This window comes from Mustela lutreola, chromosome 5, assembly GCF_030435805.1.
Source record: "Mustela lutreola isolate mMusLut2 chromosome 5, mMusLut2.pri, whole genome shotgun sequence".
Classification (NCBI taxonomy): domain Eukaryota; kingdom Metazoa; phylum Chordata; class Mammalia; order Carnivora; family Mustelidae; genus Mustela; species Mustela lutreola.
In genome coordinates, this window is record NC_081294.1 from 24,358,204 (window position 1) to 24,384,451 (window position 26,248).

The window sequence follows — 26,248 nt, forward strand, 5'->3', positions numbered from 1 at the left end:
AGACTTCTTAAGTGGTGATCTACGATAAATCTTCCAATTTATAATGATTTTGGGTTAAAAAAAAGATTTGGGGTTACATATAAGAATTCTTTAAAACATTATTATCAATAGTATTATCAATATATTATCAATAATATGCAGGAATATTGCCAGGAAACTAAAATCACTAAATAGTTGAAACTGATAAAATTTAAGGCAGGGAATTGGTTATACATATGATGGAATTACTGAATGATCAGATGGATGAGAGGAATCAACACTGAGATTAGCAAAAGCACAAAGCCACTTCTACCATAGACTAGAGAGATAACAGGAAGGAGTGGTGATATTATCTGGGCCCAGGGCCCTGGATTACCAGGACATTGGGGCCAAGTTGGACCCATGGAGAATATAAACTTATTGCTGAAGAAACTGAAGCAGAGCAAACGAGAAGATAATCCTTTCCAGGGCCCTCCAGTTGTCAACTGAAAACTCTCATTGGATAAACCAAGCCAAGAGACAGCTAACAAAGGGGAAACATTTCTATTGGGGCAATTCCCCTTTGATTTTCCTTTCTGGGGGGAAAACAAACAAACAAACAAGCAAAAACAAACAAAAACAAACTAGACTTGATCTGAGGAAAAACAGGCCCAGGACCAAAACAGATACATATTATTTTTATATAATAACTTGTCAAACTTTGAACTATTTAAAACTCAATAGACTATCTTGAAACTCCAGATTCATTAAAAATTTCATTGCCATACTACAAAAAATAGAAACAAAAGAATTTTGAAATAGAAAAACTGCACCACTGAAAATTTTAGACATTTCTCAAGCTCATTTTAATTATAGTTTATCAAGCAAAGATGATGACACACTAAATTATTTGGATAAATGTAACAATTATGTACTATTTATACACTTATCAATGTATCCTAGTATTTATGTGATGAACTTTTCCTAAAATCAACATCCTTAAATATGGGAATATAGTAGTGGATTTTTCAAATGTGCTTTGTACAATTTAACAATTTAGTAAATTAAGCATTAATATACTTGATTTGAGAAGAAGCACCAGCTATATAACCTGTTCTTTAACTTTTATTTTCACTTACATGGGAAATAACTGACTAATCATGTCAAGGGCAGATCACAGACTGAATTTTTCCAACTCTTTACAGAATGCGTTACACTAACTATAAGTTAAAAGTGTCAAAGTACAATTTAATATGTTTTAAAATAAAAAGAAAAGGGTATTTTTAGTAATAACACTAATTAAAAATTACACTAAAATCTATGGAAATATGATCAATAAAAATAAGCTTGTGGCATTTTTCTCAATTTATTGACATTATTCGCTGGTGTGTCAGTAAAGGCCTGTTTCTTTAGAAAGAAATTCCCTTGAAAACAGTCTTAAAACTTCAAGAAGAATATTTTGAAGTAGAAACCAGAATTTCTTACATATTTCTGATACAGTCATCTCCATCATATAATGAACTTTGCCTTTGCGGTATGATGGCAAAGGATATCATACACAGTGACAGATCAAAATTACATAACAAACTGCCAAGATTCAGCACCTAAATCAGTCTTACCTCATTTGACATGTATCCTCATCCTTTCAGACTGCCAGGTTAACCTTGAAAACCCTAAATTCCTGGCCCCATCTTGGAATACCCTAAAAGACAAAAAAGCAGGACAGACCACTATGATAAACCAACTGAAACCAAGAAAGGTAAACTTTTTTAAAATGATAAAACCACAAAGACTGACCCCAGTCAAATGCCAGTATAAATACGACCCTTAGCTAGACTAATTATCTATGAAATACTTTTAGAGAGATACACTTGATTTTTCTAGGTTACTTATTAAAGAAAAACATGGAATGCATAGATTTAGTGGGGAGTGACCAGCTATGACCATGCTATCTGAGTTGGTGGAGATGAAGCAATTCCCTGTGTTTTAGGATTGCCGTGAGTCTAATCTGACAGTGTGACCCTTCGTATTGTCTCACCATCCTTTAAAGACCCATTATGAAGTAATGAACGTAAGTTTGGAAGATGAGAAAAGTCTCAAATAAACTGCCAACATTAAAATTGTTTACCGCGTGACCTCAATAATCTTATTCCTTACACCAAAAGTCTAAGCCAGTTCCCTTTGAATGACTCCTATCCCACCCTACTGAAAAATCATCTCCAAAATAGGTTGAGGTTTGGAGAAAAATAAACATCCTGTACTATTCCTGAGACTAGAGATGGGAAAATTCTAGCACAAAACATCAAATTATTTACATGCAGTCATTTTATCACTCATGTAAAATAAAATGCAACAATGCAATTAGAATTCTAAGTCAGATAGAACCCAGACCCTTGGAGCTTCTCTCCATTAAAGGATTATTACCAACCCTGGAATGGAACATCCTGCAAGAAACTCAGAGTATCCTGAGTTTCTCACCTGTGCATCTTAAAAACACCCTTTTCTATCAGGAAAGCATCCATTCATATTCATAATTTTTTTTAAAGATTTTTATTTTGGGGGGGGAATGCAAGCTGGTACAACCACTCTGGAAAACAGCATGGAGGTTCCTCAAAATGTTGAAAATAGAACTGCCCTATGACCCAGCAATTGCACTACTGGGTATTTACCCTAAAGATACAAACGTAGTGATCCAAAGGGGCACGTGCACTCGAATGTTTATAGCAGCAATGTCCACAATAGCCAAACTATGGAAAGAACCTAGATGTCCATCAACAGATGAATGGATCAAGAAGATATGGTATATATACACAATGGAATACTATGCAGCCATCAAAAGAAATGAAATCTTGCCATTTGCAACAATGTGGATGGAACTAGAGCGTATCATGCTTAGCGAAATAAATCAAGCAGAGAAAGACAACTATCGTATGATCTCCCTGATATGAGGAAGTGGTGATGCAACATGGGGGCTTAAGTGGGTAGGAGAAGAATCAATGAAAGAAGATGGGATTGGGAGGGAGACAAACCATAAGTGACTCTTAATCTCACAAAACAAACTGAGGGTTGCTGGGGGGATGGGGGTTGGGAGAAGGGGGGTGGGGTTATGGACATTGGGGAGGGTATGTGCTTTGGTGAGTGCTGTGAAGTGTGTAAACCTGGTGATTCACAGACCTGTACCCCTGGGGATAAAAATATATGTTTATAAAAAATAAAAAAATTTAAAAAAAAAGATTTTATTTATTTTGTTGGCAGACAGAGATCACAAGTAGGCAGAGAGGCAGGCAGAGAGAGAGAGGAGGAAGCAGGCAGACAGCCCGATGTGGGGCTCAATCCCAGGACCCTGGGATCATGACCTGAGCTGAAGGCAGAGGCTTTAACCCACTGAGCCACCCAGGTGCCCCCATATTCATAATTATTAAGAAATGTTTTAAGTTTCTTTTTTAGAAGCAAGCACAAATTTAGAGTAGTCTGTTATCTCTTCATTATTTCCAGCTTATGAAAAATAAACAGAAATTAGAGTTCCAAATATCATTTTATAATCAGTAAACTGTGAATATTCTGTTTTTAAAACAGTTTACAATATTAAGGAAAGATTAATCAAAACAATATCAGTAAAAATGGCTACAATCCTTCAATATGAAAGAATATAATAAAAAGGAAATGGAAATCTCAAAATTAGACATTATTTAATACTTTCATCTCTCAAGTGTAAGAAACTCTAAATAGAAACATCTTTCTCATGAGATGCCTACTTTGACCAATGAACCAGAACAAATGTGGTTAATGGAGGAGGAGAAAGAGGAAGACACAAAAAATAAATAGCTAAGAAATGTCTTGATTTCTTTCTTGTGTTTTGTTTTTTAGTCAGAACTTTTAAAAGAATCAATTGATCTTTAAATTAATAAAAACAACACAGAGACACAAAATAAACAGAGTAATAAAATCCCTCCATAATATGAGAAAGATAAAAGACGGCATGGCAGCTTTCAATCCATAATGAGAACTTATAATAAATGGTAAGTTTTGGTAAAATCACACATTGCCCTAAACAGGTCTATTTGATGTGCATAACCCATACTAATTTTAAACACATGCCTTCCCAAACTTTGATGTCCATATACACACATATCTGATCTTCAGCAAAACATATAAAAAGTATTAATCTATATGTAATTTCAGATCGATAAACAACACCTACTGATATAACTGACAAATACCCAACTGATGTACTTCGTTTCTGCTTGCTATAATTAGAGGAACACAATACATACTCATATATATGTGCATATGTGCAATCTATTCCTATGCACACACACACACACCCACAAACACTTTCAGAAGATCCAAATGATTCCTGAGAGTACATGAATTAGGAACTGTAAGAAACATAACTGACACAACAGATTACCCAATATTCTACTATGAAGCAGAGCTGGGCAACCATACTTCAGTGGAATAGGCTCAGAATCAGCAACTTGTAGATTTCTGCCTCTCGAGCTCTGTGATTAATGGGACTGAGCCACCAATTCCTAGCTCCAAGTTTCTCAGTTGTGATTTTCAAGTGAGAGGATTTGAGGAGTCCAGCTTGAGACCCAATCATTCATTTATACACTCATTCAGAAGAACTGAGCATCTACCATGTACTAAGTACTAAGTACTAAGTACTAAGAATTGTATATACTGAGGTTCAACACAGCCAGCAGGCATGTCATGGCCATGAGGGTGGCTGACCAGGGCCACACAGCAGAAACATGTCTGTCTAGGGCCTACTCTTGGGGAGCAGAAAAGATATGCTCTGCTGATAATATCTGAATAGGTGTCTACAACATGGATATGATGACTTGCCTGGGTAAACAGAGGTTGGTTAATGGGTAAGTACTAAAAGACTAGAGTTGATAGTGTGTGGTTAGTTAGCTGGACAAAGGAAAGAATTTGAGGAGACAAGGGAGTGTCTTTTGCCTTCCAAATGATCCTAAGAAGCCACTTCATGGTTAGATATTGGAATTCAATGTCTTAATATTTTTTCATGCATCTATGAATTGCTATTGGAAAGTGAATTCAGGGACAATAAATTCAAATTCATTTTCCTGAAGGATTTGAAGTTGGAAAGAAAAGGTAAGCCTCCTATTTCATGTTCTTGAGGATTATGAAATTTCACTAATAAAACTCTAAAAAATATTGTTACCATAAATTGTTGTCTTTAATGTTGTGTGAATTTACTTCTCTTCTCCCTCATACTGGTTGTTCCAAGTCAAGAAAAACTTGTATTTGAGGAGGCAATTATTTAATCTCACTTTATCATATAAAATATTCTCTATTAGATTAGAGAGTTAGTAATCATTTTGTCTTGACAAAGCACCAGTTACTAATTTTCTAAGTCTTTTTGTGCAAAGCTTTATCTGTAAAATAGCATGTCATATAGCTTTTTACCTTATTTTCACTCCATAAAAGAGGGATCTTAGTACAATTAAAGGGATATTACATTTTACTAAGGAGAACTGAACCAATTATTAATTAATAGAAATAGCAAGTAATTTAAAAACTTCTCTATACTTTTCCTTGGCCCAACAGCATTACATTAGCAGAATTACATACCACACAATTGGACTTTTTCAATTAAATAAATCTAAAGCACTATGAGTTAAGCATAATAAAGTAACAATTTAAGGTCACAGTCAGTGCACATAAAATCAAACAGTGACTCATTTTTTCTCAAGAAAGACAATTTGGAAGATAGTGATCATAAGGTTGTGGAGTTTGAAATACTAAAAGAGGTGTGAGAAAGATTAAAAAAATATAGACTTCAAACTTATAATTTTAGAAAGTTCATAACATTGATAGAAAAAAATTAAAGCATTTTATTTCCTTAAAGGTATAGTTTCTCTCTGAGAGATGTTCTGAAGAGAAAAAGAGGAAATAATCAAAACTATGCAGGAAGCAACTGCTATGAATTAATTTATTTCATAAGTAACAATTATGTTCTCTGAATCAGAGACAAAGCGGGAAAAAATACATAGATGGTCTCAGAATTTCAAATAAGGTAGAAGGCACAATACTGTAAGAATTCAGTGGGCTAAGAGGAGGAGAAAGAAAGTAGGGGACTTCAAGGAAAAACACTGAACCTCCTACTTGGAAGGAGAGGGTGGGCTTCAAAGGCTTTTTGAAGTTGAGACCTGACGATGAGGTCTCAGGGAAGAAAGATGAGCCTTGGGAAGAAAGTGGGTGGGGTCGGGGGGTTAGGGACCAGAGCTTTCCAGCCAAAGGAACCATCATAGGCCAAAGTTCAGGAGATCAAGAAGTCAAAAGATTTGTTTAAAGACATGGAGAAAAATTCAGTAGGACTGGAACCTAAACACACATTAAACAACTTTACTTCCCATAGAGTTGTAAATAATTGTGTGATTGCATACAGAGAACTAAAACGATGGAATTTCCAAAGTAATCTCGGGAAAGATCACTTGGAAGGAGATAGGATGGGAGAAGGAATGGTTGGAGGTCTTTTCACCAAGTTGAATGAAAAATGAAAAAAGCACAATGAGCCAGTAGTAGTGGGGAAGAAAGATAGACTAATACAAGAGATATTGAGAAAGCAATGGGAGAGTATTTTGAGTTTTATTTCATATGGATAGTTAATGAAAGGTAAGGGTAAAAAAAGTAAATGCTTCCCAACTATTGCTTAAGCAACCCAATGGTGTTTGGTGCTCTTTGTTAGCAAAGCAGTGCTGGGGGAAAAGAAGGTATATATATTGTCATATACTCCCTAAAAATATGAGGAGAAAAAGAAGCAAGCAGGCTAATGAGCTTCAATTTTGAATTTTTCTAAGAGCTGAATAATTGAACACTCACATTTGTGCAAGATGTCATAAAAACAATATGAATAAAAGAATAATGTCAGAGGTGTCACTGCACAAAATAAAACACAAAAAGAAAATGAAAATAATTGTGTAAATGAACTGAAAAATATGAGACTAACAAAGGAAAATATAGATCAGTTAGCTAATTTGGAAGGTGAATAAAGGAAATTTGAGTTTTGGAATATCAATTTGGTTATTAGTTAATGTTATGCAAATCTTTAAAAAATCGCAAAAGAAAACCCAAGAATGAATTTCAAATTAGGTTTGAGCAACTTCACCGTGTTAGAGGGTTTAAAAATCACCTATATTGTGTACTGTGAAATCCATCTCAGGAAGATTTATACTTAAGAATATTTATTCTTTTGAGATATTAGGTGATAAAACAAAACAAAACAAAATTGGAAAGAGTAACGCTTTGTTAAAATGGAGATATATATCCAGTGAGACACAATTCTCCCCCTCAGGAACCTAATGAAAAATGTTTTCACATATTAAAGCAGGCTACACATATTTGTCAAAAATAAATCATGTCAAGCATAGTGTCTTTCTTTGATCTTTTAGGTAGGAAAATGCGGTATATGTTATGTGGAAATTATTCTGGCTTTGAACATTCACATTTGGCAAACAAGGATTTGGGAAATGAGAAGACTGATAGCTCTCTGGCATATAAAGAATGTCAGAGAAGAAATTGGAAAATTAGACAGGAGTCTGTATTAAATATAAAAAAGAGTGAAAGAAAAGATTATTCTTTCTGCCATGATGGCCAAAATTGACAAGTAAACAAGAAACTATGAGTTATGATAAAGGGAAGTCAAGGCCAGATGGAACCATATGGAAAAAGCAGCTAACATTATGTATCAGGGAAATCTTCCCAGAGAAAGTAAGCCTTAACATGAGATTTGCAGGATGAATAGAACTTAACCAATGGAGGGAAAAAAATACATCCCGGGCAAAGGAAACTGCACTGAGCAAGTGTCCAGTAAAAACTCTGCCTACCCTGAGCTGCAGTGTAGACAGGAAAAGGGTAATGGAAAGAGATGTAAACAACTGAGATGAACACATCCTCCATTTTTATCAGAACATACACTTCCTCTTGGTTGTTTTACAGACATTAATATTTTGGGTATAACAGTCTGTTTTATCCAATGCACCAGTGAATCAATGGTTCATTGTGTGCTTTCTTAAAACAACAACAAAGTACTTCCAAATATCTTTCACAATCTTATGCCTCACTTATAGCCAATTTACTACTGGCGTAGTTAATAATTTACTAATAATTAAACAGTTAACATATTGAATATTCATATTGAGTAAATGAGACAAGAAGATTAAAAAGTTATTTCTGTAACTTCTTAGCCAATTAGAGCATGTCTAGGTTCAGTACTTTATCATTCTCATTGCTTTGTTTTTGTAGATTTCTTTTCCTAAAAATGAAAGGTCTGTAGTAAAATCTCGTAACAATAGTCATAAAACTCCTCCAAAACAGTTTTGTTTCTTCTTTAGTATCACTCACACGTTTCACTACTAATCACATGTGGAAGAAAAGAAAAAAGGAAAGGAAAGGAAGAGAGAGGAGAGGAGAGAGAGAGGTGGAAAAAAAGGAGGAAAGGAAGGGGAAAGAAAGGAAAGGAAATGGGAAAGAGAAGGGAAAGGAAAGGGAAAGGGAAAGGGAGGGAGGACAGGCAGACAGGTTCTTTTAGCTACAAATCTGGTCTGCTCCTGGCAACAATCCCCAACCACTATCAGCTTAAACCAAGAAGACTGTATTTGTTTAATGCATGTGGACATTCTAACTACATTCATGGCAGGAAGAAAGTGCAAAGGACCGTATCAGCTTCATCCTTCCTCTTTAACAACGAATAAATATTTCCAGAATCCTCTTAGAAGAGTTCCATTTATGTTGTAGTGGCCAAAAATATGTTACAAGATAGCACTTAGATACAAGGGAAGCTGGGAAAATGATTACAGCTTTTCTAGATTTGTTAAACAAGAGGAAAGATGTTGAAAATGACTATTGGGCCCTACTACTGATTTTGAAGACTCTATGGAAAAGAATCAGAAATTTGATAAATAAATGAGTATTTCTGAACTTACACAAAGTGGATACCTGTATCCTCATCCACTTTTTTGGAAAAGTATTTTAATCTCTCTGACCTTTAGTATATTCTTGGAAAAGGAGAAATAATATGTATGAGGCAACACAGCTTGTATCATAAAGATCAAATGTGATATTTTATGTAAAAACACTATATGAGCTAAAGAGGACTATCAAATATTTATTATTATGTTGGAGCTATGAAAGGCTAGACTTGTGAATATGAATAACTAAGTAATAAACAGTATGAATGATTTTGATTCAAATTTCCTTCTATGGCTGATCTGAAGATAAAAGAGTGAAATGGATGGCTAGCTACACCGTTCAACCCAACTTAATGAAAACAACCATGACTGATCATATTACTTTTAGCCACTTTTTCAACTTATTTCAGTCACCACATCTAATCCCTAAGACCAAGAACAAAATCAAAAGAGTTTTAAACCATGTTTTTCTGCAGAAAAATTGAAGCATCAATAAATATTTATTCAGAGAAATACAAAAATCCATTAACACTCTTCTGAGTGTTTTGAAAGCCTATCTTGTGAAAAAGGGGCTTAAGGGGGTTTTCTATGTGGCTTTAAACATTTCAGAAAAGAAATAATACATAAATGAGTTTAATCTCAAATATAAAAGAAAAAGATATTATAGTCAATGTAGCTAATGAAACTTTCCAGTTTTTGTACTTAACAGATGGAATCTGTTCATCTACCCCTCTAAATCTAGGCAAGCCCTGTGAATGGACCTACAGTCCAGTCATAAAGAACATGGCGGAGTTGTCCCATGTAACATCTGAGGGTAGATCATGGTAGCCTTACTGCTTCTAGTTGGGTTTCCTGCAGTGCTTGCTTTTGAGATAGTCCCTCTTATAGCCCAGCCACTATGCTGTGAGAAGCTCAAACTGCCTGGTGAGGCTGAATGCGGACACTCTAGTTGAGAGTCTCAGCTGAGCTCCCAGGCAACATCCAGCTTAAGTTCCCAGCCTAGGTGCATGCCTTCTCACATATCCAACTAGGGCAAATATTCCAATATCTCTGGGTTCCCACTCATGCATGTGAGGAACCCAAGTGACAATCACACATGGGAACTCAGTCAATATGAGAAAAATGAAAAACAATGATGCAGTCATGCAACAGGAGATAGCCAGAGTAGTCAAAGATGAATACATGTAGAAGAAGCTGTTTCAAAAGGCATCAATTTTGTAATGTGTACTGAGTGCTTACTGTAGGCTAGATACTGTTCTGAAGTACTTAGTATACAAGATGGCATTGGGTCTTCACATAATCATCTCAGGTAGATGCAATTATTATCTCCAAATTACAGATGGAAAAACAGAGATGCATGGAACTTAAGTAAAATGCTCACCTAGCTAGTAAACCCTTAACATGCATTAAATAAGGCCTCCTTTAATCTCATTAATGAAAGAACAGGTAAGAAGGTGCCTTGACTGTACAAAGAGCTAAGTGTTAGATTCTCATTTCCAGCTTGCATGCCATAAGGAGGAGGAAGGGAAGAAGAGATGGAGAGAGAAGGAGTAGAAAGAAGGTAAGTCATGTATGTGTTTTTATGTCACAATTAGTATGTAGTTATTTTAAGAGTAGTTTAAAGTGGCCCTTTATTGGTCATTTTATTCAAGAAAACTTTAGCGAGCTTTTAATAAGTACTAGTCACTATTTAGATTCGGGAGATGGTAAAGGCAGAAAAAAACAACAACAACAAACAAACCAACCAACCCAGTACCCATGCCCTCAAAGAGCTCACAATCTCAACTATGGGGTTCCCTGTTAGGGAATGTACCTAGAAAGACTAGAGAACCACATGGAGAAGCTATTGAAGGCAGATTCAGGAATTAGAAGAGTTGCAATGGAAGCTGTTAAGGTGCTTCTCAGTCCCCCAAATTTGTGATTATACTTTGCAGAGGATGCATATCCACTTTTAATGGTTGATAATCTAGGTCACATAGATACAGGTCTCTTTACCCAGGGAAAAAAAAATGGTGGTGGTATCTTTGAATCCCAGGGAGCTTCCTGCGAATTGAACCGAAGGTACTAGTTTGTAGGGTGTTTCACCACCCGATTGCTCTTTCCTCCCCAGACAAGGCTGACCTCAGAACCAAATGACATATTTCTTCTTCCTCTCAGCACTGCCACACGAGTCCCTAATGACACCACAGCTAAAGAACAAGGAGACTCAAATAATGTCTATTTTTGGAGGAAACTCGAGCTTTATCACTTTGTTGAAGGTGACATGGAAAAGTAGGGCAGGACTAATCACAGGTAAGATTGGATTTAAAAAAAAAAAAAAAAAACCTTTTCATAAAACAGAGAATGTTATAACAGAAATGAGTCATAGAATTTGTAGGCAAGGGGAAGAAATCATTACTAACAGAACCAAATCTTCAATAAGAGCAGTGAGAGATCTTTCTACAATGAAATAAGATATTTTTAAGAAATAGCTTTGAGCCATTTTAGTTCTTTTTAAAGTAATTTCTAAACCCTCCCCACTCACTCAATGGATAAAATACTGTATTTTAGCTCGTCTGAAGTGTACGAATTGTTTCATAGGCAAAACACTGCTTTCCATGATCTAAAGTTAATTTCATTTGAAGGGGCTTCCCTAATAACTCAGGAAGGTTTTTTTGTTTTGTTTTTGTTTTTATTTTTTAATGCCAACTTCCTTTTCTCAAGACCCTCTGATTCAAGTTACAGCAGGTTTTAAAAAGCCAAGTTTCAGAAAGCGAATTCTACCGTGAATGCTGCCAACAGAGGACTGAGCTCCCCAAGGAGCCAAGACAATCCTTGTCAATGCTCTGAGGTAAAATTTCTTTTACTTAATCTGTATTTTTTCTATCATTTTTGGTGAACCTGATTCTCATTCCATTCCACATCCTTTGAGGCATTTTTATTCAGAGGGCCCTTACTGACTTCATTAAGAGGAACTGTGAAGTGCAGCTCCACTTGGCCCTGAAAGCTTCTACTGCCTTAAGAAGCACGGCAGCACGCCGTAGGCAGTTAATGTAGCATCCGTAAGCACAATGCTTTGACAGCCACTATAGATAGAGAAATATTTTTATCTCCCTTGATTTTTTCCCCTTAACTGTGTCTGATGAATCTTCTCCAATTTACAAAAATAAATGACTTTATTACTTTGTCACATTTTTGAACTTTTTCCTCATGTAGGTAGTATTGGCATGCCGTATGTACTAGGTAGGCATTTTTTCTTCCTCTCTCTCTCTCTTCTCTGTTGCAGATTGCCTCAGTGAATTAGTCAGCTGGTACCCTGTGTTTGAGGGAAGCTGAAGAAACAGCTAGGGGCCAGTCTACTGATATCCACAATATGGCAGTGATTTAGTATGGTGATAAGAGAGAAGTAAGTATTGGACTATGAAAGCAGAATGATTACCATCCAGGCTATTAATACCTGGCATTTTGTTACATACTTTATGTGTATTCACTCATTTATGCTTGCAAAAAGCATATGATCAGGCATTCTCAGGCTCCACGGTTCATGCACACAGTTGTGACCATTCACACAGATGTGCACATACACAGAAGAGTCTTAGGAATAATAAATTCTTGCCCAACATTTTAGACATATTAATTGCAGAGTGAGCATTTAATTTAAATCTAGCAGACTTTTAAGCCCTTTGTTTCCTCGGATTTTGTCCTATTTTTACTACTTCCTAAATGTTAGATTTTTCTGAAGGTAACTCAACTTTAACATATAACTTATCCACCCACAAAATGAAGATAAAATATATTTGCCTATCAGTGGGTTAAAGCCTCTGCCTTTGACTCAGGTCATGATCCCAGGGTCCTATAAATAAAGATCAAAAGCAGAGGTCATTCACAGAAAAAAAAATGTGCACAAAAAATGGACATATACACAGAAGATATATATTTAAGGATTTGCACTTTCATTAGTTCAAAGTCCCATTGTTTTCACTCAGTGAGTCTTGAGTGGGGCAAGCCTCCACTGGCTCCAGACTCCTTGTTGCTGCCAGTGGAGCTAGAAAGATGAAAACACAGTCCCTCCAGGTAAGAAGGTGCTGATTCTGAGAAATAGGCATTCACAGTACAATGCAGAAACCACTGTAACACAATTGGGAGCTCATGGAAAAGAAACCTCAATCTGTCTGGAACTTAAACCTAATGCTGTCTGGAAAGGTTTGGGGGAGGAGATGCATGATCTGAGAAAAGAAGGAGCAGGAGTTTGCCAGGTAACATGGAGCAAAGGTCCTGCTGGCATCAACATGAGTACGTCGTCGTAGAATCCAGGAGCTCCAAGGGATCCATCTGTCAGTAGAGCTCAGTACTCATCCCTCGAGGAATGATCATTAATTCAAAGTACAGCATCCAAAAGGCCATGTGTCCCCATGCAGATCTGGCCTGGCTTTCCTATGTAACCAAATGCCTCAAGTTGGGTGGAGAGGAGTGATACTTGGTACTCAGCCCACTAGAAGGAATCTAGGCATTCATCTGAACTGGGATTTTAGTGACATTACTACTGGGAAAAGACTCCAATCTTTACCATTTTGAAAAGAAGAGGTAAAGAGATAAGAGAGTCAAAGGCAAAATTACTCTCTGAAATAGCAGAGGAAATGTAATCAAAAGCCTGTAGAAGGCACTGGTCCTACTAGACTGTGCCAGACCCGTCCCACACATCCATGGTACAGGCTAGATGCCTAAGTCCTGACTTAGCTGGCTGGCTGCCCTGGGTCATCTGTTTTGCTGCCTTTAAAGCAAGGGATACAGTATTTGAAGCAGAGACAAACCAGAAAGTCCTGGGCTTTAGATTCAGACACAGATGCCAATCCCAATGTGCCCAGCTTCTCTGTGTCCCCTTGAGCACATTACTACCATCATTTGAGCCTCAATACTCTCATCTATAAAGCAAACTGTAGAGTTTGTATCACAGGGATGCTGGGAACAGCAAAAAGAGAGAGAAAATAGCTTTGCAAACTGAAATGTACAGCATATTAACATAAAAAACATTCAAATTTGACTACACTTGATATATAGGTATTATAATTTGCATTACCTTAAATGAGAAAAACAGTATATCTACAAAAGACTTATTTTGAGAATTTGATACAGAGGAAGCTGTCTACAGATATACAGATATACATAAACATTTATGGTTTACATGATTTTTTTTAATGTGAACATCTCTTCTGAAGGATTAGAATCAATTCAGTTACATTGTAGTACTTTACTGCAAAGTTAGCTCTTCCATTTCCTAACTTTAGTTATTTCTACTGATTTAGTTTTCAACAGTTGGAATGCTTTCTATTTGCTAACTTAGCTTTTTTAATATAACTGGAATGTCTAAGATCAAATCAATATATTCATAACAGTGTCTCCATGCTGTTTTATAATATCATAAATGACAAGAAAAACTTAGAGTTTAAAAAAAATGATTTTTAAGAGTTAGATTTAGACCTTCAAATCTTCCCATTATTGGTTTGATGCTTGCGAATGGAATATGGCAATGATGATATCCAAAAATCCTTCCCCCCCAAATTTAAAAATTTTAAAAATAAAAATCATTCCAAGTTTATGTATCTCCTCAACACAGGCCAGCCTTAGGCAAATCTAGCCATAGCAGATGTCTGCTTAAGTGCCTTAAAAGGGTCCCCATTGTCTTCAAGATCAAATCCAAGCTCCTCGACTTGGAAATCAAAGTCTTCGCCATAATCAGTCCCTTATTGCCTTTTGATTCACCCCCTCCACTAAACAGCTAACACCCAGAACTCCCAGCCAGAAGTTCCAGAAGTGGCATCCTCCATTCTTCCTCCCTGAAATTACTTTGGTTGCTCTCTCTCCTATAAAGTCATCCTTTTCATCATTTATTTTGTGTATCTGGAAAATGCCTTCCATGTATAAACCTCCAAGAATGCAGTCACTGCAGGAAACGTGTGTTGGAGAGGATGTGGAGAAAGGGGAACTCCCTTACACTGTTGGTGGGAATGCAAGTTGGTGCAGCCAATTTGGAGAACAGTGTGGAGATTCCTCAAGAAATTAAAAATAGAGCTTCCCTATGACCTTGCAATTGCACTACTAGGTATTTACCCCAAGATATAGATGTAGTGAAAAGAAGGGCCATCTGTACCCCAATGTTCATAGCAGCAATGGCCACGGTCACCAAACTGTGGAAAGAACCAAGATGCCCTTCAATGGACTAATGGATAAGGAAGATGTGGTCCATATACACTATGGAGTATTATGCCTCCGTCAGAAAGGATGAATACCCAACTTTTGTATCAAAATGGATGGGACTAGAAGAGATTATGCTGAGTGAAATAAGTCAAGCAGAGAGAGTCAATTATCATATGGTTTCACTCATTTGTGGAGCATAACAAATAACATGGAGGACATGGGGAGATGGAGAGGAGAAGGGAATTGAGAGAAAGTGGAAGGAGAGATGAATCATGAGAGACTATGGACTCTGAAAAACAATCTGAGGGTTTTGAACGGGCGGGAGGGTGGGAGGTTGGGGCATCCAGGTGGTGGACATTATGGAGGGCACGTATGGCATGGAGCACTGGGTGTGGTGCATAAATAATGAATTCTGTTACACTGAAAAGAAATTAAAAAAAAAAAAAAAAGAATGTAGTCAATGCATCAACCCACTCAGTCTCTTTTCTTGCTCTCATTCAACTCAATCTGCCTCAGTGTAACTTTTTTACACTGCAAATTCTCTTCCTAAGGCAGCAAGATTACCATAGTCGGTCCCAGTCCTACCTGCTTTATCATTATGCCTCTCCTGAAAACTCAGGACAAATCCCAAGCAAAACTCCGAATGGCCCATGTTAGCTTAGGTGCACACTCCAGAACCAATCTTTTGGCCATGGGAAGAGAGAACCGTCATTCTTGTACCTGCCCCAGTACATACCCATACCCACTGTGGTAGGAAGGCAAACATCAATACCCCCCAAAATCTATAAAAGACTGTCAAAAGAAGGAAGAGTGGTTCTGGTGCTCCAAAAGAAGGTACACTGACACACACACAAAAATCACATGTAAGTCATATATACTCACACACAAACACATATACACATAAAGACAAATAATCACTTCTTTTCTGAGTTCTATCATGCATCTATCCCAAAGAATTAAGTACTCTCTATTTACTGTTACAAGTATCTCTCAAATTTTAGTTTTTATTTTTGCTTTTGTTTCTTTTCTTTCTATCTGCTTATGGGACAAAGGGACCAACATTTAAAAAATAGTTTAGGGGCACCTGAGTGCCTCAGTCAGTTGAAGAAAACTTCAACTCTTGGGTTTAGGGGGGAGTCTACTTGAGATCTGCTCCCCATTCCCACCCCTCCCCTGCTCTCTCTCTCCCTTTCTCTCTCTCTCTCAAATAAATAAATCAGTCCTTTAAAAAAATAAAATAGGTCCTGTCTGGGACCTTGGCTGCTGCCCCACCTCTCCCATGTAGCCGCCTCTTTTATTCCACTTCTAGCTGCCAGGAGACAGCGAGACATGCAGTTGCTATTAAATGGTCTTAATGACTGTTTTGGTTTGTTCTGCACTAAAGTTTCTGTGATTTAACAATAAATAAAGTCTGTTAACCAGAAAAAAAAATAAAATAAATAAAAAAATAAAATAAAATAATAAAAATAGTTTAATATCTAAAAATTAGAAATCCAAGTGTCGTGATAGTAGATAGCTACAATTCAGAGGAACTTTAAAATAAAGCATTTTTTGAAAGTAATAGTTTCACAGTGTGAAAATGAGTGATTCTAGCATGAAAGTTAATAAAATCAAAGTTATAACACAGAGCAAGCATAGGTCATAAGTATTCCTAAAAGTTAACTTCAGTACTGGAGAAGGAAATAAAGAGAAGAGGGGGAGAGGAAAGTTGGGAAAAAAGGCAGAAAGATGTGGGAAACAATAGCGCAATTGTAATAAAGAAAAGGAAATTTTTGAGGACTAGATTTTTTTTCTCTCCTCATACCACATACCAAACCTAAAATCTTGTGGTGCAATATTCATGGCTGTTTAAGATATCTCAGAGACGAAGGTTATCTGAATCTGTTTCTAGGGACTGGAAATAAGGAAAAGTAAACCCTTCCCCTGTACAAAGATTAATTACATAGTTTATTTAGCATGGTTTTTTAAGGCAGCAGGTTTTCACTGGCATGCAAATGGAAATCTTTTTCTTTCTCTTTTTCTTTTATTTTTTTTTCATGAATCACCCTGAAAGTACTCAATGCAACTTAAAATTCTTGTTTGTAAATCATATGAATCTTATGAAAAATGCTTCTGACTTAGAGAAACATTTCCTAAGGGCTACCATATGACCAAAGTGTGGAGCAGATGTTATCAAGCAGATAAAGACAACCTTTTAAAGCTCAGAGCAGGCCATGATAGCTGGGGCAGCAAAGCCCTATTGGATTTCTATAAGTAAGCACTAGGAAAGGAAAATGCTTTCTGCTAAGTGGTCCACTAGGCTTTTTAGTTAGGTGAGCATTTATACTCCTAGGTCATGGTCTCTGGAAATAAATAAGTAAAAATTCCTGATTCAGCTAGGAAGATGCAAACGTGATCCACTTATAATTTAGAGAAAACAATCAGAAGCCAGGACTCAGATTCGATTGGAACTCAATCTTTATTGATCTGTATGTAAACTATATGCTGAGGGTGGTCAGCCAAGCTGTGTCTGTAAGGATCTCTTCAAATATAGCTTGTTATGCTTTACTCTGGGAGGCTATGTGGCAAGTCTGTAACAGTGTAATCACACTGCAAAAGGCTTTGACTGCTGAATATATTTAAGATACTTGTAGAAAATGCCTCTAAGAGGAGCTCCCTAACCTTGCCAAAGATTTCCTTAGCTGATGCTGTCCATTGTCCTGATTTATAGGTACTGCCTTGATATTTTTCATTTGTAGCTATGAAGTTTGAGCATCTCTAAGCTCAACAGTTATAATGTGGAACACATCTTGAAATGTGGGCCATGAGAGCATTTTTTTGTCCGTGAGGTAAATTACTCATTTTAAATCAAATCGAAAGAGAATAAAAACATAAATGTCAACAGTATATTCTCCCAACTTCTATTTACTTTCTGTTTGAATTTGAGTCCTCTGCACTCCCTGATATCTTCCTATTCTTTTTCACTCAAAGCACCAAAATAGATCTGAACTTCAGCACTCCATATGTTCTCTATTGTTCTGGGATATAAAAATCATGTGACATCAATGTTGTCACCAACTACTGAACCTCTCCATTTGAAACCCATGTTGAATCTCAAAGGACACAAGATTCCAACCACAAATGGCATTAACCCTGCCTTCCCTTCTGCAGCTTTACTACCACAGTCCCATGATGCTAAAAACCAAGATTTAGCATAGGCAACTTCAGTCGTTCCTTCCCCTATGACCCATTTCTTCCTTTCAGGTGTTCAGCTGCCACCCCTTGGTCTTTTTACTTCCAAGATTTTATTTAAATTTGAGTTAGTTAACATATAGTGTAGTACTGGTTTCAGGAGTAGAATTTAGTAATTCATCATTTATATACAACACCCAGTGCTCATCACAACAGGTGCTCTCCTTAACACCCATCACCCATTTAATCCATCCCTCCACCCACTTCCCCTTCAGCAATCCTCAGTTTGTTCTCTGCAGTTAAGTCTCTTATGGTTTGCCTCCTTCTCGGTTTTTATTTTTCCTTCCCTTCTCTAGGTTCATCTGTTTTGCCTCTCAAATTTCACATATGACTGAAATAATATGGTATTTGTCTTTCTCTGAATTATTTCACCCAGCATAATACACTCTAGTTCCATCCACATTGTTGCAAATGGCAATATTTCATTCTTTTTGATGGAGGAGTTATACTTCACTGTATGTATATACATACGTGTGTGTGTATACATATATACATATACATATATATATATATATATCACTTCTTTTTTTTAAGGATCTTATTTATTTATTTGAGAGAGAGAGAGCATACAGAGAGGAGCAGAGAAAAGAACAAAGGGAGAGGGGGAAGCAGGCTCCCCGCTGAGAAGGGAGCCTGACACAGGGCTAGATCCCAGGACCTCAGGATCAGGACCTTAGCCAAAGGCAGACGCTTAACCCAGAGCCACCCAGGTGTCCAATGCCACTTCTTCTTTATCCATTCATCAATTGATGGACATGTGGGTTCTCTCCATAATTAATAGTGCTGTTATAAACATTGGAGTGCATGTGCCCCTTCAAATCAGTACTTTTGTATCCTTTAGATAAATACCTGGTAGCGCAATTACTATGTTGTAGGATAGTTCTATTTTTCACTTTTTTAGAAGATTTTATTTATTTATTAGAGAGAGAGAGAGAGAGAGAGCGCACAAGCAGGGGGAGCAGCAAAGTGAGAGGGAGAGGTGGGCTCCCCACTGAGCAAGAACTCCAAAGCAGGGCTCAGTCCTAGGATCCAGGGATCATGACTTCAGCCAAAGGCAGATCTTAACCAACTGAGCCACTCAGATGCCTCACTACTTATAAATTTTTCAGGAACATCCATTCTGTTTTCCTGAGTGGTTACAATAGTCTGCACTCCCACCAACACTGTAAGAGTGTTCCCCTTTTTCTGCATCCTCGCCAACATCTATTATTTCTTGTGTTATTAATTTTAGACATTCTGACAGGTATGAGGTGGTATCCACTGTGGTTTTGATTTTTATGTACCCAGTAATAACTGACATTGAGCATTTTTTCTCGTGTGTATTTGCCATTTGTATGTCTTCTTTGGAGAAATGTCTGTTCATGAGTTCTTCCCATTTCTTAACTAGATTATTTATTTTGGGGGTGTTGAGTTTAATAAATATTTTATAGCTTTTGGATATTAACCCCTTACCTGATTTGTTATTTGCAAATATCTTCTCCCACTCCACAGGTTGCCTTTTAGTTTTATTTTTTCCTTCATCATGCAGTTTTGTTTTTTGGGTTTTTTTATTTAAGATTTTGTTTATTTACTTGAGAGACAGAATGAAAGAAAGAGAGAGAGAGCATGAGCAGAGGGGAAGGGCATGGGGAGAACCAGACTTCCCATTAAGCAGAGAGCCCATACACAGGGCTTGATCCCAGGACCCTGGGATCACTGACCAGAGCCAAAGGCAGACACTTAACTGACTGAGCCACCCAGGTGGCTCTGTACAGAAAGAAGCTTTTTATCTTGATGGAGTCCCAATAGCTCATTTTTGCTTTTGTTTCCATTGCCTTGAAAGACATGTCCAGTAAGAAGTTGTTGCAGCCAAGATCAAAGAGGATACTGCTTGTGTTCTCCTCTACTAGGATTTTGATGGTTTCCTGTCTTACATTTAGGTTTTTCATCAATTTTGAATTTATTTTTGTGTACGCTATAAGAAAGCGGTCCAGTTTCATTTTTGTGCACATCACTGTCCAGTTTTCCCAACACTATTTGTTGAAGAGACTATCTTTTTTCCATTGGAAATTCTTTCCTGCTTGGTTGAAGATTAGTTGACCATAGAGTTGAAGGTCCATTTCTGTGTTTTCTCTTCTGCTCCATCGATCTATATGTCTGTTTTTGTGCCAGTACTATACTCCTTGATGACTAAAGCTTTGAAATACAGCTTGAAATCCAGAATTGTGAAGCCACCAGCTTTTCTTTTCTTTTTCAACATTACTTTGGTGATTCAGGGTCTTTCTGTCAGGTGTTCAACTCATTTTCACTTGGGTTCCATCTTAGTAATACTTTTTCTCAGAAGAGCATACTTTGGTTGAAAGAGATTTTAACCACCAAAAAGTTGGTCTGTAGGTCTTACAGGAAATTGGGCCTGATCTTCTCTGATCTTTAAGAATCACACTGCTTGTCCTATTGTTTGAAATTCTCAAAGGTTCAAAAATCAAAGGAAAAAATGTAGAATTACACAATTTAAGCCTAGCACATATATTTTTCTACTTGGTTCCCATATCTATGTGAAACTGTCCTTATCTCACCAGCCAAAGTACTGTGTACATGCTCAGGGTTTCAAATGGGATTACCAGCACAATATTAAACAATGCACTTGCACTGTCAAAGACACACAGCTGCCAAATCTGTAATTACTGTATTATATAACCAGAATTTGTTCTCAGCTCTCTAAAGTTTACAGGGAAAAAAATAATGGAAAAACTATGTTATATTATTAGGAGTATATGTCCCACCATAGCAAAGTGGAAATTGCTATTAATAATTTTCCATATACCCTTTAGAGAGAGAATAGCTTTTTTTTTTTTTTTTTTTTTTTTTTTTTTTTTTTTATGGAAGAACCTTGTAAGTCACTTGATATAGAATATAAGACCCTGAGAATATGGGTGCCAGTAGGAGAAGCTACAACAAAGGTGGAGCCTGAACAACCTCCTTGCGACAAAGAAAAGAATTTGATTCTCTCTCCTGTAGAAGGGGGAAGACATGGGGCTGAGGGGAAAGCAGAAAGAAGGAAGCCAACAAGAGAGCAAGGAAGAGGCTGAGAGGGAGAAGTACTTAAATGGGGAGAGTCACTAGAAATTCCTGGGAACTAAAGAAACCAAAAGAATATTTTTAAGGTGCTGCTGTTCAATTTGAAGTTATTTCCATTCTAAATACCCTTTATATCTTCCCACACCTCCCCAACTCTACAATTCTTACAGATACTTTTTTGTGAGGGGTGCATAATGGGAAAATCTGGGCAAAGGTCTGCTTCCTGTCTGCAGAAATGCCAGTAAAATGAGTGCATCTGGGTGGCACAGTCAGTTAAGCATCTGGCTCTTGGTTTTAGTTCAGGTCATGATCTCAGGGTCATGAGATCGAGCCCCACTCAGGCTCCAATCTGCTGAAGATTCTTTTTCTCCCTCTGTCCCTCCCTCTGCATGCATGCTTGCTCTCTCTCTCTCTCTCAAATAAATAAATAAATTTTTAAAAAGTAAATGCATAAAGGAAAAGAAGGGAATGAAAGGTAAAAGGACCTGAAATGCATGGGCACCACACTCCCCTCAACTTGTAAAAGCCACTGCCTTGGCTTCCATTAGAAATGAACAGATGTCCAAACAAGTTTCAAGACGTCAGGAATTCCCAGTTCCCATCGAGATTATCTCATCCCTAGCCAGAAACTTCTATCCATCTGTTAGTTTCAAGAAAACAAAGCTAGGGGCACCTGGGTGGCTCAGTGGGTTAAGCCTCTGCCTTCGGCTCAGGTCATGATCTCAGGGTCCTGGAATCGTCTCTGCTCGGCAGAGAGCCTGCTTCCTCCTCTCTCTCTGCCTGCCTCTCTGCCTACTTGTGATCTCTGTCTGTCAAATAAATAAATAAAATCTTAAAAAAAAAAAAAAAAAGAAAACAAAGCTAATAAATAATAACAACAACAACAACACAACACTGTGGTGTCTTGGTTTCTTGATGTCTTGCCTGGCATCTGCTTACTTCCACTGCTACTTTTTATGATGAGTTTAACAGAGACTAAATAAGGAATGGCCTGAAGAAAAGTCACAACAGCTTTATGTATAAAAATTAATCCCAACAGATATAATACGTGCATAAGCAGCCAGGTCTTTTTGTTTTTAAAGATGTATTTATTTGTTTGAGAGAAAGGATGAACAAAAGGGGCAGAGGAAAAGGGAGAGAGAGAATTGTAAGCAGATTCTGTGCTGAGCACGGAGCCTGATATGCAGCTCCATTTCATGACCCTGAGATCAAGCCCAGAGCCAAAACCAAGAGTCAGAGGCTTAACCAACTGTCCAACACAGGTGCCCCATCAGCCAGGCCTTTCTAAGCAATGGAGATTAGATTAAGAAAACAATCAATTATTAAATCTATAATTTTTGTCACCATCAGCTATATCACACTCAGCCTAGATATACATCAGAAAACATTTTGTCAAGTACAGAATCAAACAGAATCAAGGAAAAACTAAGGAGAATTTTTTTTGCCAAAAATACACAGTTTAGTTAATATTCTTTAAATTAATTTAAAAATTAACTACTTGAGGATTTGTGATCTCTAGCAACCATGACATAGTTAACATAGGCAGAGAAAAGCTGCTCCTCAGTCACTCCATAAAATGGAAAAATTAGAGATGCAAAGCACTGACTCACTAGTAAAGGATTCAAGGTAAAGAAAAAAGAAAAAACATACCCACCCCCCTGACATACTTACTCCATTCTTTCTAACGCAGAGGAGTTATAAGGCTTCTTAGACAAGGGCTATAAAATACTGAGAGCTCCCCAGAGGAGGGAGTAGCCTAGGAACAAGGTTTTATTAATTGAAGGGTTTATTAAGCATGAATCAATTCTCTGTGCCCCTCATATAACTTAGGCCTACTCTTCATTTATAGGAATTTTAGGTCCAGAATAATTTTTATAAGCCTCTATCTTTCAGGGCAGATGGAGACTGGGATGAGGAGTAGTTCTCTGTATTTTTTTCTATGAATGAATATTTTATACTTCATAATATCTTTTCCTTCGCAGTGAATTTTTTTTCTACTTTTGTTTTCCTTAGCCTTTTTTAATCTGTTAAGTTTCAAGAAAAGAAAAGAGAAAACAAGAAAAGAAAACAAGCCCAGGTGGTTTTGCACTTCCAAGAATTATGTTCTGTTCATATTTGCATCCCCAGTGCCTAGCACAGTAACATAGTATATAATAGATGTTTAATAAACATTTTCTGAGTGAATGCCTAATTTATCCACTGAGCCCATATGCTGGCTGTTGTTTTTCTCCCCGATCTAATTTAAATCCTCCTCCATTGAGCTCTGTGTCTTAGAAATGAAGCTGACTAATAAGAAATATATCAATAGGGTCCCTTGCCTGGTGGTTTATTTATGACTTTGGTCAATGGAAAACACCAGAGAAGACCAAAAGGTGGGGAAAGCCTGGGTATGTATTTTCCACAGTCTGACCCTGATAGGTTACCATCAAAGACCACAGTTTCCTGTCAGGTGACTCTCTTCATTTCTTTAAGTTCCAGGAACCACTTCCTCCTGTATTCCTTCAAGCCATAGGGTGAATATGACTCCAAACTGCTGCTATCCTCAGGAGACTTCAGATTACCTTATTGATATCCCTCCATCTTCTCCATGTCTTCAGCAGTAGTCCCTTTATTAAACCCTCCTTAATTATTGAATTAATTGTCATATCTATTTCCTGCTGGGACCCTGACTAATACAGCCTTATGATTTATAAAATACTATCAGCCTGGTGTTGGGTGTTATGGAGGACATGTGTTGCATGGAGCATTGGGTGTGGTACATAAACAATGAATTTTGGAACACTGAAAAAAAATTAAATAAAAAATTTTTTTAAAGTAAAACAAATACTATCAAAGTTCAAATGGCAATTAATTTTTTTAAAAGATTTATTTATTTATTTATTAGACAGAGATCACAAGTAGGCAGAAAGGCAGAGAGAGGGGGAAGCAGGCTCCCCACCAAGCAGAGACCCCGATGCAGGGCTCGATCCCAAGACCCTGAGATCATGACCTGAGCTGAAGGCAGAGGCTTCAACCCACTGAGCTACCCAGGCACCCCTTCAAATGGTAATTAAATGAAAACTTCAACTTTTGAACATTTTTTAAAAAAATTATAGCTGAGTCTGCGGATCATATGCATACCACAGGCTCTGGGTTTTATTTATTTATTTTTTTAATTGAAAACAATCAGTTTTCATTTCTTTTCCCGAGTAAATGTTTAACCAGCTTCCTTAAGTTAGTTATGAAGTGGAAACTTTGCTCTGATAAAGGTGCTCAGAGGTGTTTTTTAGCTAGTAGCTACAATAGCCATGAAAATATCTTTCTATTGAAAATATGCATTAAATGATACTTCTGTGAAATTTTGGATTAAAGTAAGAAGTATAAGGGAGAGGAAAGATGGCAGAGGAGTAGTGGACTGAAATGACACAAGGTCACAGGAGTTCAGCTAGATAGTTATCAAACCATTCTGAACACCTACAAACTCAACAGGAGATAGAAGAGAAGGAGAGCAGAAATTCTAGGAACAGAAAATAGACCACTTTCTGAAAGATAGGACAGGCAGAGAAGTGAATCTGAAGTGATAAGAAGATAGACCGCAGGGGGGAGGGGCTGGCTCCCGGCAAGTGGCAGAGCAGAGAAGCACAAAATCAGAACTTTTAGAAGTCTGTTCCACTGAGAGATATCACCCCAGAGGCTAAGTGGCGGTAGAGCCCTAACAGGGACAGTGTGGTCTCAGGACCCTCGGGGTCATTGAAAGATCAGGGATGTCTGAGTTTGGCAGAGCTACCAGGTATCGGAGCAGGAAAGCTGACTACAGATATGGAGTTGAGGAGTGAGCTCTCAGCTCGGGGTTACCTTAAACCATCATCTGCAGCACAGACCACTATTCTTTGAGCAGGGACCCCACAAGTGGCAGATCCAGGGACACTCGCCTTCCTCCTCTGGAGGCAGGAATCTGCTGCATTTGGAGACGTGAAAGGGGGCCGTGCAATAGAGACAGAAATGGTAGCTCACAGGCAGGGTAAGCCCAGAGCGTGATCGGAGACCAGGGAATTGGGAGGGATTGATTGCTTTTCTCTGAGGGCCCAGCTCCTCTGGGCCACAGATTGGGAGGCCACCATCTTCACTGCTGTCCTCCAGAGCTCTACAGAGAGCATTCAGGGAACAAACACTCCTGAGAGCAAAGTTTAGCAGATTTCTAAACCTGGCTCCTGGCAAGGGTGGTGCAATTCTACCTCGGGCAAAGACATTTGAGAATCACTACAACAGGCCCCTAACCCAGAAGATCAGCAAGAACGTCCAGCCAAGACAAAGCTCACTGATCAAAGAGAACAGCAGAACTCCAGAGCTAGGGGAAAGCAATGCATGCAATTCATGGATTTCTCCCTATGCTCCTTTAGTCTTACAAAATTAAATATTTTTAATTTTATTTTTTTCTTATTCTAATTTTTGTAACTTTTTCTCTTTCCTCTTTTAACTTTTTTAACTACTTTATCTTAACAACATCTTCCTTAAAAAACCTTTTTAAACCTTCATTATTATAGTCATATTTTATCCTTCATTGCATTTAACCTTGTTTTTTATATACATACAAGGTTTTACATTCTAAAAAATTAGGGATACAATTTCTTCAAATAGATCAAAATATACCCTAAATCTAGCACAGGGCTTTAGTCTAGTCTCTAGCCTGAGCACATTCTCTCCCTCTTATTTTTTTTCTTCTTATTTCTTTTTACAAAAAACTTATGTTACCAATTCCTTTTTTATAATTTTTTAAATTTTCATCTTTACAATCATATTCCATCCCTTCTTTGTGTTTACCCTTATTTTTTTATATATATAAGTTTTTTTTTCTTTAAAATTTTGGGAGGTAGTTTCTTTTAACAGACCAAAATACAAAAATAAATCAAGGG